We start from the raw sequence: 11,359 nt of genomic DNA on the forward strand, positions 1-11,359 counted from the left end.
GCCCCCCCCCCCCCCCCCTTTGGGCCGCGGTAAAATTATCAAGCGCTGACCGGTCCGCAGTGATAAAAAGGTTGGGGACCACTGTTGTAAGCCATAAGTATACTGGTTAAAAAAAGAGAAAAAAGAACTTTCCAGAACTATTAGCAACGTGATTTGGTTTTTACAGACAGTCTCAGAACTAACAGTCCAGCACATTAACTTCAAATAGTAACAGTATTTCTTTCACAGCTCAAAAAGGACCATGAAGTGTGTGTGTGTCTGAAAACTGGCTCAGCAGTACTGCAACCTAGAGATTCCTGTACAGATTCTCTAGCAGCAAAGAATTCAAAAGTTAGTCCTTGATGCAGAGTGTTTTATTTATTTATTTATTTATTTATTTATTTATTTTGCACTTTCTAGGTAGGGGCATGGATTTTAAAGTTTGATGCTAGCATTCTAATGCTCCTTGAGTTTTGCCTGGTATGCACTAAACTTCTTTAAATGTTGTGAAAAAGAAAACACAACATCACACCGTGGTAAACACTTTACTATCCCAACCCTTTTTTGGAATGTGTTGCAGGCATCAGAATTGAAGTGTGTTTTTATTTTGAACAAAAAATAAATTTGATGATGTATCACATCAAAAAATGTGCTGCTGCTTTGTTTTCAATGTAATGTAGGACATAGATGACTTACAAATCACTATTTTCAGTGTTAATTTTGATTTTTACATACCATCCTAACTTTTTCTGATTTGGGGTTGTAAACTGGACAGCACTCAGAGAGTATAACCTCCACTGAGGGCAACTCCATTTCCTCATAATGCCGTAACAGTAACATCCCCATGATAGTTTGACCCTCATAATATGATTGCTTGACCATGAAAACCTACTGCTGGCATTTCATGCTGGTATCTTTATTAGTTTGAAATTTATTCACTTCAGTTTTATTTGTAGATTAAAGGTCCTTCAACACATATAGCAATTTCCATATTCCTGGCACACAGTCTGGTTGGCTAGTTCATCTCTGTAATTTAGAAAAATAAAACCCATTAAATGAGCACTTTGAAGTAATGCACAACATTAGCATGACATACAGCTCATTGCAACAGGGATCTTGTCAATAGCAAGTGTCATGTGTTGAAAGTGACACCATCAGTGTTGTTACTGTTCTGTGCAGAAATATGTTTGTCTTTGGCATGAGACTACATGGCATTACAGTCCAAGTCTCTGGAATAGATTCTGAACCTAACTTTCACCCTAGCACTAATCAGTCATGTCTTCTGAATGCTTAACCTGACCCCGCAGGCTTTGGAATGTGTACCTAGAACTGAAATGAGTGGCTATAATGCTAAGTTTAAAAAGTGTAATGTTAACACATTATAAGTGACTCAAATTGCAGCATGAGACATAATGAAATGTTAGAAGACTGGTTCAATGAAAAGCCTGAACAGGACTTCATACTAGCTTTTTCCACCGGTACCACAGGTGCTCTTTCCTGCAAACCTTAGGAGCACCAATACAAAATTTAGGTGCACCGCTAAAATCAAAATGCAACCCAACACATTCCCAATTTTTAGTGGTGTTGATCTATTTTTTAAAAATGTACTAATTCATTTCTCATTTTAATGTGATTAATTGCAATTAATTGTGCAAACTCCTAATCATTCTACTCTGAATACCAAATTAACGTAGAAAAAAATTCAATCCACTTGAGCAAACATAAATTGAAGTTCAGTGACATCATAAAAGGCTAGAGAAGCCACAAAGAAAAAGAGAGGCCACTGTAGAGTAAACAATCATCCTCTACTGTGTTAAGAGGGTGACCATTTTTAGATATCCAGTTACCTAAAGCCTATATTACTTTATCATTTGTTTAGATCAGTGATCTTTACAATTTTTCTATGAGAGCCACATTGGCAGGACAAAATCAGCAGGAGAGCCACTGTGTAGTGGTGGATGGCCAGTAATCAGGGGAAGATGGCTAAGATTTAACAACTATATTTACAAGTGATTAGCACAGCACTATGGCAGTACGAACAGGAACAACAGAAAGATGAACAATACCCTCGAACCTACACTGCATCAATAGTGTCCCTAGTGGAAATAAGCAGAACAACATGCAACACAATACACTGTACAGAACACAACACACTGCTACCATAAAACATCAAATGCCCAACCACCACCACCATTATCTGCTGTTTGATTTGTCATCCTACAACATAAAATAGGTAAGGCAACCAATAAAATCCTATTTAAAAATGGTCTTACTTCAGTACTGGGATGAGTAGACTTAGACATGCACTTCCTTCATGTTATACTGTATTTGTAGTTTGTTGTTGCAGTCCTTGTGAAGCATTCAAGATGTGCATTGGTAAGCTAGTTTCTCTGTTTTGTCTAGATGGTGTTCATAGTTGAACATGCTGACTCACAAGTCAATTTTGATAAATGGCAGAAACCAAATGCGACTGGGCCAATATACAGGCCTATGCAACCCAGACACTAATAAGTTTTAGTAACTCTCAAAGAATATTACCCCTCCTGTTTCAAGAGATCAAATTCATACAAACTCTACAAGTACTGGGTTACCACACACAGATAAGTCTGCAAACAGAGATGTTGCATTTGTCCACAAAAATAAAGATTTATTTGAGTCACTAAATAAGTTAACAGTGGAACAATGTTTAAAAAAAGGCCTAACCACAAAAGCTAAAATACTATGGTTAAGAAGAAGTTACTCCCCACTCAATAAATACAGTGCAGAACAGGAATAAGAAATGGTCAGAGGTCTACAGGTTAGAAACGACCCATACATAATCACAACAGTCAATCCAAACCAAACCAAACCAAACATAGGAGGGTCTTGCCTCCCTGCACGTCAAACCATTTATATATGGCTCATACACCATAAAACTTGAGTACTATACAATGAACAAGAAATATAATGCTGAGTAAGCTTCTTAACATAAAAGCACACAAAACAAAAATAAGCAAAGCTAAGCAAGGCAAAACAGAGCAAAGCAAAGCGTTAAATAAGCAACGCAAAGCGAACAAGGCAAAGCAAAGCAGCAGTGGCTATCACTCCTGCAACGAGTAAAGTCACTGTTAATAGCGTAAAACCATCAAAACAATTAAAACCAACAGCACTACAGGTTACCTTGGCTGCATGTCACCCTAGCACAACATGTGTGATGGACACCACCTTCTGCAGGATCATGCTTACAATTATCACCCCTGGAGAGCATGCGGTAATCCCCCAACACAGAAAGCTGCCTTGGTTCTGTACTGGAAATAAACGCTTCCCTGAAGTGCTCCTTGTGTGTGTAACATATTTGGTCAAATAAAGTGATTATTGTGATTTTTGCTTCAGCACAACAGTTTAGATGCCTTCTTCAAGTGTGCAGGTTCAGCTGTGCAAGTGCAATGACAGCCATATCATCTGTAAAACCGAAGAGCCCATGGCATGCTCATCTTCCTCATTTCCAGCCATTTAATGTTTAATCTTGGATACCTCTAGATTAGTTTTGCACCCATCATAACTCCAAATAGTGTGGAATTATTTCAGAACAATAAAACCCAAGAACCTCCTCCTGAAATCGAGAGGACAGTTTGTGAATGTGCACAACTCCTGTTGCAGGCATGGTGTTGACATCTGTTTCCCCTAACCTGAAGCCTTACATTATCCTATCCACAACCACCAAGGGGGTCACTATATGAAACCGAGTTTTGAACAGCGGAAACATATCTCAACAGAGAACACTTTTTGACGCAAGACTGGTCAGGAAGCCAGGACAGCGCATAAACAAAAAATACTGACAAATAAGCTTTGTTTTCGATAATGGCAATACCTCAAATCCCAGAATATGAAAGTGGACCGCAGGACGAACCACAACAGCACTAATTAATTTGAATTTCTCCTCTATACATACAGCATGTAAACAGCAGAATATGTACTGATGAAAAGACTATATGTACCGATTTGTTAAAGATCGTTGTAATCAAGACATAACATATAAAGTATTTCTGTTTTTGAAAAAATAATAGTATCAAAGGTTTTCATCCTGTGTGCACGCAAGCGTGTGTAAATACTGTATGTGCAGAACAGAGAGGCACAAATCTATCCAGCTGCTCTGTAATGCCACAACAGTTTCAAAAAGTCAAAGAAATTTTTTTGGTCTGACAGTAATGTTAAAGCAAAAATGTGACAGTGCCAGTGCTGTGATGTTGAAGAAGATGGAGCTATGCAAATATAATTTTTGTTTATTTAAAAGAAAACTCTAGGACACTTTTCAGTAGTCAGGATATGACTAGTAACTTAACAAAAAGCCTGTAGACAGGCCTGGGCAGTAAATGAAAAATATGCCTCTATTAGCATGTTGTTTTTTATTAGGGTTAGATTAGTATGTAAACACAACAATTTATGGTTAGTAGCCTACTGGGTGGATGAGGAAATTGATTTTGTCAAGAAATAAGCATAAGGATAATCACCTTTATTGGCCAAGTATGTTACACACAAGGAATTTGTTCCCGGTACAGAACCGATGGCAGCCATCTGCGGCGCCAACTCAACCATCCCAACACCCATGAGGGGGAGCTAGAGCTAATGCGTGAACCATCTCGATTTATCGCTCTGACTCCCCCATTCGTGGGCCTACTCCTACTGGACCTACCTTCCATCATGGCGGCATACATTGGCGGGGGGGTGGGTTCAGTTCAGTGTCTTGCCCACTTTGGCACGTGGACTGCAGGCACCGAGATTCAAACCTTCAACCTTCTAGTTGGGAGACGACTGCTCTACCCACCGCACCAATGTCGCCTCCCCTGAGGCTCCAAATAGCTCCAATATACTGTATAACTAAAACCACATACTGTACTTTTACATACTGTGTGCTTTTTGCTTTGTAAGTGTTGCTAGGGAGGGAGTCAGGCTAGAGCCAGGTTTACTCCTGTTTTCAGTCTAATTATATCCTAACTCCAGCTCTACACTTAACACACAGATGTGAGATTGATACAGTATCAATCTTCTGATCCCAATGTTGGAAAGAAGGCAAATAAGCTATTCCCCAAAATGCTGAACTATTCCTTTGAATTATAAAAGGAGAACTGAAAAGAAAATAAACTAAATTAAGAGAAATTAGAGAGCCAAATATAAAAGCATGAAAAAAACTGCAATAGTAAAGGAAAACCTAAGCAGCCACATGAGAAGAAACCAGTGTTTCCCTCTTTGTTTATTTAAGTGACTAAATGCTTTTCCTTTAACCATTCCTCAGAATCAGTTTTGACAGTGGGCATGTTGCTGCTCAAAATTAAAGACCTATTAATCATTGTGAATTTATTTGCTCTGAATGGTCTGCAGACAATGACTTCCCTCAGCTCCTGGTTTGGTGTTTTTGGAGGAAGTTCCTTCTTCATAGTTAGAAGTTTACTCATGAACTCTTCTCCATCCACTGCTCTTCCAATGACCCCTCTGAACATCTGGTACTGTTTAAACTTCCAATAGGGCAGAAAATTTTCAGCCACATCTTCATTGTTTTGCTAATTTTCTATTTTAGCATGTGTCTGATATTAATGATCAAAGTCCCATGGCAGCATCTGTGGATGAGTGCTGAGCATTTAAGTGGCACCAGGACAGTAGGCTCAGAGACAGAGAGGCTAGCAGTCATGCAACAGGGTGAAAGGCTAACAGGCTTTTACTGAAATCAGCTGTGTGAGAGACTGTCAAGCCTGACATAACTTGCACCTACACACCATTACTATTGCAGGGTCTAAAAATTTACACTATAGAAAAATACAACATAATATTTAGGGAAATCGTATTTTTTAAAGCAACAAAGAAGAGCATTTTTGAAAAACAAACAAAAAGCAGAACAATTTGCATTTTCACATAAGGGTCTTCATTAGAATTTACAATTAGTATTGTCTAATAAAGTACTTTGGTACAAAGATAACTGGTCAAATACAAAAATAAGCTTGTTTATGAAATATGTTTTTATTATTAGCATAAAAACCCCTGCACAATCATAAGTCATTCCTGTATGTTATGTATAGTATGTGAGACAGAAGCCCAAGCTGTTATAGACATTTCTTATCCACTTAAAATAACACAGCTTGAATTTATGTGCTCATTTTATTGTGTCATATTTATCCAGAACATTTGTGCAGACTCTCTGTATTCCACATTGGTGCTTCACAACCAACAGTAAGTTATTGTGTTTATCTAAATGTCTAACTGCAGGTTGTGTGCTGTCTGGGACTGGATGCGTTACAAATCTTCATATAGGAATGGAATATACACACTGTTTATGAGGAGGCTGAGCAACCTCAGGAGATGTGGGCCTTGTTGTGTGGATGCTGTAAAGCATACACACTATGCTCTCCTGTTCTGTATAAATTATTATTACTATTGTATGGATGTATGTTCAGCTCCTCAAGGACATTCATGCTTCTATTCAGACGTTTTCTAAACTTCATACTTTTGAAATATTTAGCTTTATTTTGAAAATCTTGCTCCATTCAAATGAATGGGAAAATCCTACTTCAGCATAGTTTCAGCTATCAAAATGTTCAGTTCTTCAAGGACATTCATGCTTCTCTTCAGGATTTTTCCAAACCTTATATCTTTGAAATATTTAGCTTTATTTTGAAAATTTTGCCCCATTCCAACAAATGGGAAAGTTCTACTTCAGCATAATTTCAGCTATTTCAGGTATGAAAATGCTCAGCTCTTCAAGGACATTCATGCTTCTTTTCAGGATTTTTCCAAACCTTATACCTTTGAAATATTTAGGTTTATTTTGAAAATTATGCCCCATTCAAAATAATGGGAAAATTGTACTTCAGCATACTTTCAGGTAGATACGCCTTTCAGGTGTCAAAATATTCAGCATTTTCAGGGCAATCCTTCAGCAGACAGCATCCACATGCATTTTTGACAGGAAATGCATTTCTCTAGTTTTTATTCTGGGATCTTCCACCTTTTTTTTTTGGCACTTTATAAGTCCTTTATAAGTCATACTTTCAGCTATACAGGCCATTGAGGTCTTCATCTCTTCAACTCTTCAGGGACATCCCTGTGTGTACTCAACTTTTTTATAACATTTATACTTTTTAATTGATTCAGCTTTATTTTTTGCAATATAAGTCAATGGGAGCTCAAAGTGCTGAGTCAATGACATAGTCTTGGAGTGCCATCTGGTGGTCCATAAAATGCAGCGCAATTGAGACATGCCCATAGATAACTCCTTTCTCTGTCTCTCTCCCCCTCCCCCTCCCTCTCCCTCTCTCTGTCTCCCCCCCCCCCCCCCCACACGCCTCAACTATTTCAACAACTATTTCTAGCACTTTCATGATGATCTTTCAGCTTTTTTTAGCATCCACACGCATTTACGACAGGAAATGCATTTCTCTAGTTTAGATTGTGTTTTTATGTAGATTGCTTGGATAATGTTACTTCAGAGAACGTATGTGGTTTTTGGCAAAAGAACAAAAGTTATAAAGAGGCATTTATATCATTGCAATTTCCAAGTTGAGACAGTGAGAGAACAAGAAGAGTATTGTATCTTTTTGTTCTATTTTTATAGGCCTTGTTCTCTAAGGCTATGGCTTTTGGGTAACATTCCACGCATGTGCAACACTGAAAAGGCTTTTCCCATGCCCACCTTCTGTGTGGACCCCACATACATCAGCTGTCTATTGTATAAATAGTGTGTACAGTCAGCTTCCATTTTTTCTTCAGCTATGAGCAACATTAAACATTCTTCAAGAGGACATCTAGCTACTCTAGAAACTACATCATGTTTCAACCTACAACATGGCTATTGGCCATAAATTTCGATGAGGTAAAGCATTGCATTAGTACACCAGTCTGGCCCTTACTGCCCAGGCACCATGTGTTGTGCCGGTTTCATGCCCCACCCCCACCCCCCTAGGCAGACAGGACAGTGAATGCCATCACTGTCACAGTAGTGGAGAATGTGCGGCCGGGCCTCGTAAAATAAACTGCTGATGTGGCAGCGGAGATACTTGGCCCCAGTGGTGTGGAGGAATCGGAGTCAGATAATTCGATTACCCATTTGAGGTCCTCCAAGCTGGTTTTTGTCAACCATCCCAACACCCATGAGGGGGAGCTAGAGCTAATGCATGAACCATCTTGATTTATCACTCTGACTCCCCCGTTCGTGGGCCTACTCCTACTGGACCTGCCTTCCATCATGGCGGCATACATTGGCAGTACTGCTGGTGCTGTTGCTCATGACCCAGTAGGGGCTCCTTATTTGTTATTACCCATGGCAGGCACCTCGGTTTGACTCAGTCTTCCCCACCACCCCCCAGAACAACGTTTGGCAGCAATTTCTAAAGTCAAGACAACCCCTCCACTGTGAGATTAATGATGGGTTATACCTGCAGTCCCACCTTAGAGGGCGGAGCCTATATAAAATAGAACATTGGTTGCACATTGTAACCACAGATTACTGTAAATGCACCATTCCCTGATCTTTTTCTACCAACACAAACTGTGAAAACATGTTACAACTGAAACCCTTTTCAGACACGCACTGGATGCCTACAATTCTCCAGAGATTACCCAGGGCATCCTTATGTGAGAACACAAATGTCTGAGTCAGTAAACCAGGACCTTAAGTGGAAATGCACGGCCTGAGGCAAGAAGACAAACTATTACTTCACAGTTTAGGATTAGGACAGTGGATCTTTCATACTCTGCCAATTACTGGTAATAATTTAGCATCAGCTTTTGCTGTATGTAATTCTGGAGTGCCATACATTCATGAAGAGTTCAGGGAACACAGGAATTAACATATAGTGCGATACATTGCTGCATTAAGGGAACTACTGCAACTGCAATAGGTGAATTCTCCAGTACAGATGATATGACCTGGGACCAGCATGGGCCACGTGTTGCTAAAAGCTACCCTGACATTAGCTGAAGCTTTTACCATAACTACGCAAGTTGAATCAGTTTACCAACAAGATGAGTCTATGGCAGAATCAGTTTACCAACAAGATGAGTCCTTGGCAGGTGACCATCACTTTCCTGTACAAGTTGTCCAGACTCAGAATACAGTTGAAAACAGACAGGTCAAGACCCCTTTGAAAACAGTGGTTGCTTGATCTGCACGTACCTGTTACCACTGTAGTTCAGAAAAGCGCCTTCCCAGTTCCCATGTTTATACAGATGCAAAAGCAATCTGCAAAAGTTGCAGGAAAAAAGGACATTTTTCCTGTGTGTGCCAGTCCCACCACACCCAGTCAGTGAATGAGGTTGAAATGCCTGAATACACACTTCCATTAGTGGAAGGAACAGATATTCCTGATAAAATACAGTGCACTGTGGGCATTCCAGCTGTGACAGTAGTAAAGACAGTGAGACTAACTGTGGACAGTAGTGCTTCATTTTCTGCTCTGCCCAAATGTTTCTACAAGGAGCACTTCAGGGAAGCTCCTCTCCAGTCTTCAGTCAAGCTGGTGGCATGTTCACAGGTTCCTCTTACTGTACTAGGCTGCATGAAAGCAACTGTTCACATGGATGGCATTACAGGCCCAGCCAATGTCTACGTCCTGGACTAAGGAACAGCACTTATGGGACAGGGCTTGCTATGTACTCTCCAGCTGCGTATTGAAGGTAACACTGTGTACCACCTGTATCAGTTTCTTATCCCTGCTCTGCAGCATCAGTAGGATATCTTGCCACAATATACTGCCTTTCTTTCTGCCAACTGCTTCCCCCCTCTCTGTGGACATGGTACCAGAATTATTAGCTTTGCTGTCAACTTCACCTGTCTCTGTGACTGCCAGTGAATTTTAAGAAGCTTCATCCTCCTGCACAGAGTTTGCTTCTCTGCAGATGCATCAGCTGCAGCCACTTTCTATATAAGCCATGCCACCACTACTGAGACCTTATTTCAAGATAAGACATTCAAGATTCAAGATTTTTATTTGCCATTTATGCATAAACTGGCAGTCTAGGCATATAGGAATTTTTGTGCAGCTTGCCTTTGGAGTCAGGTAAGGAGTCAAAAACCAGAAAGGACATTTAGTAAAAAGGTTACATAAGGGCGACAAAGTATTAAAACACAATACACAAAAATAGGGTAATAGTATTTTCCACAGTGAACTTCAAACATCACACTTAGTAATTCAGATAGTAACATGTAATATGTTTCTACTGAAATATTACACACTTTATCGCTTACACAGTGACTGTTAAGATAGGGATAAGCTCCGCATCCTCCTTGGCCAAGCCTTAAGTGTTGTGTGTTATGGTCTGAAAGGAGTACATTTATTGCTGCAGAATGTTACACAATACTGTTTTATTGCAGGAAGAGCAATCTTTAAGTAAGCAGGGATGTTGTGTCCAGTGTATCTTTCTGTTCTGCACTGTACCAGTGGTCACGATGTGGGCTCACGTGCGAGCAGCTGGCGGGATGAACCGTGTTATGGGTAGTTACATTATGGCAGTATGTTGCTGCATATCTGCTGTGAGCGCTAGTTCCACAGTAAATTAGAATATTAAACCATCCTTTGATTCCTGACTCTTGTGACCCCCACAACCACTATAAAGAGGGCTTTGTGTATGCACTGATGATGAGGTCACTGATGTAAATGAGGGGCTCAAGGTGAAAGTTTCCTACTAAAACCAAAGCGAGGCTGAAAATAAATACACACTATTCAATCAAGAGAAAACATTTTATTTGAAACCTTTCTCAGATAATTTGACACAACACTTGTGGTAATTACATTTGTAACACTCTGCTCATACATTTTGAAACTATTTTAAAACACATTTAAATCAAACTCTGAAGTTAGTGTAGAACAAGACAGATGCAAAGGTGAATATTAGCCTGCACAATTACAGCCAGGCTATTTGTACTGTTAGAGGAGAAGGTTGCTAAATGCAGGGGAATCTTATTGTTTTGGGAGAGGAAGGAGCAATTTGATTTAGGTATTGTATTTTATTTCTTGCCTTCTTCATACTGTAAGAAATGTATGTTACAAGATAGTTTAGTCAAAACCATGCCTTTAGTGTGCACCATGGATAAAAACTGAACAAAGCCATGAGCAGTTTTGAGAAACAGTAGGTGAGTGTTAGGGATTTAATAATCTCTCTCTAAAAAGGACACCATCCAGAAGTCGCCTGCCTTCAGCACTACAACAGAACAATGAAAAAGTTAAATATACATGTAAGTTAACCCATAATATAATGAATGTTTCACACAAGATGTTTTACAAAGGGGTGAAGTCAAGATATTGTGATGCTGAACCCCCAAAGCAGCCAAATAGCTCCTGCCTGTGCCCTGTTCCCATTGTCAACGATTGAGGTAAAAACTAATAATAATGTTTATTCAATACATCTTGGTAAA

Source organism: Monopterus albus, unplaced genomic scaffold, assembly GCF_001952655.1.
Source record: "Monopterus albus unplaced genomic scaffold, M_albus_1.0 scaffold258.1, whole genome shotgun sequence".
In the NCBI taxonomy this organism is placed as follows: domain Eukaryota; kingdom Metazoa; phylum Chordata; class Actinopteri; order Synbranchiformes; family Synbranchidae; genus Monopterus; species Monopterus albus.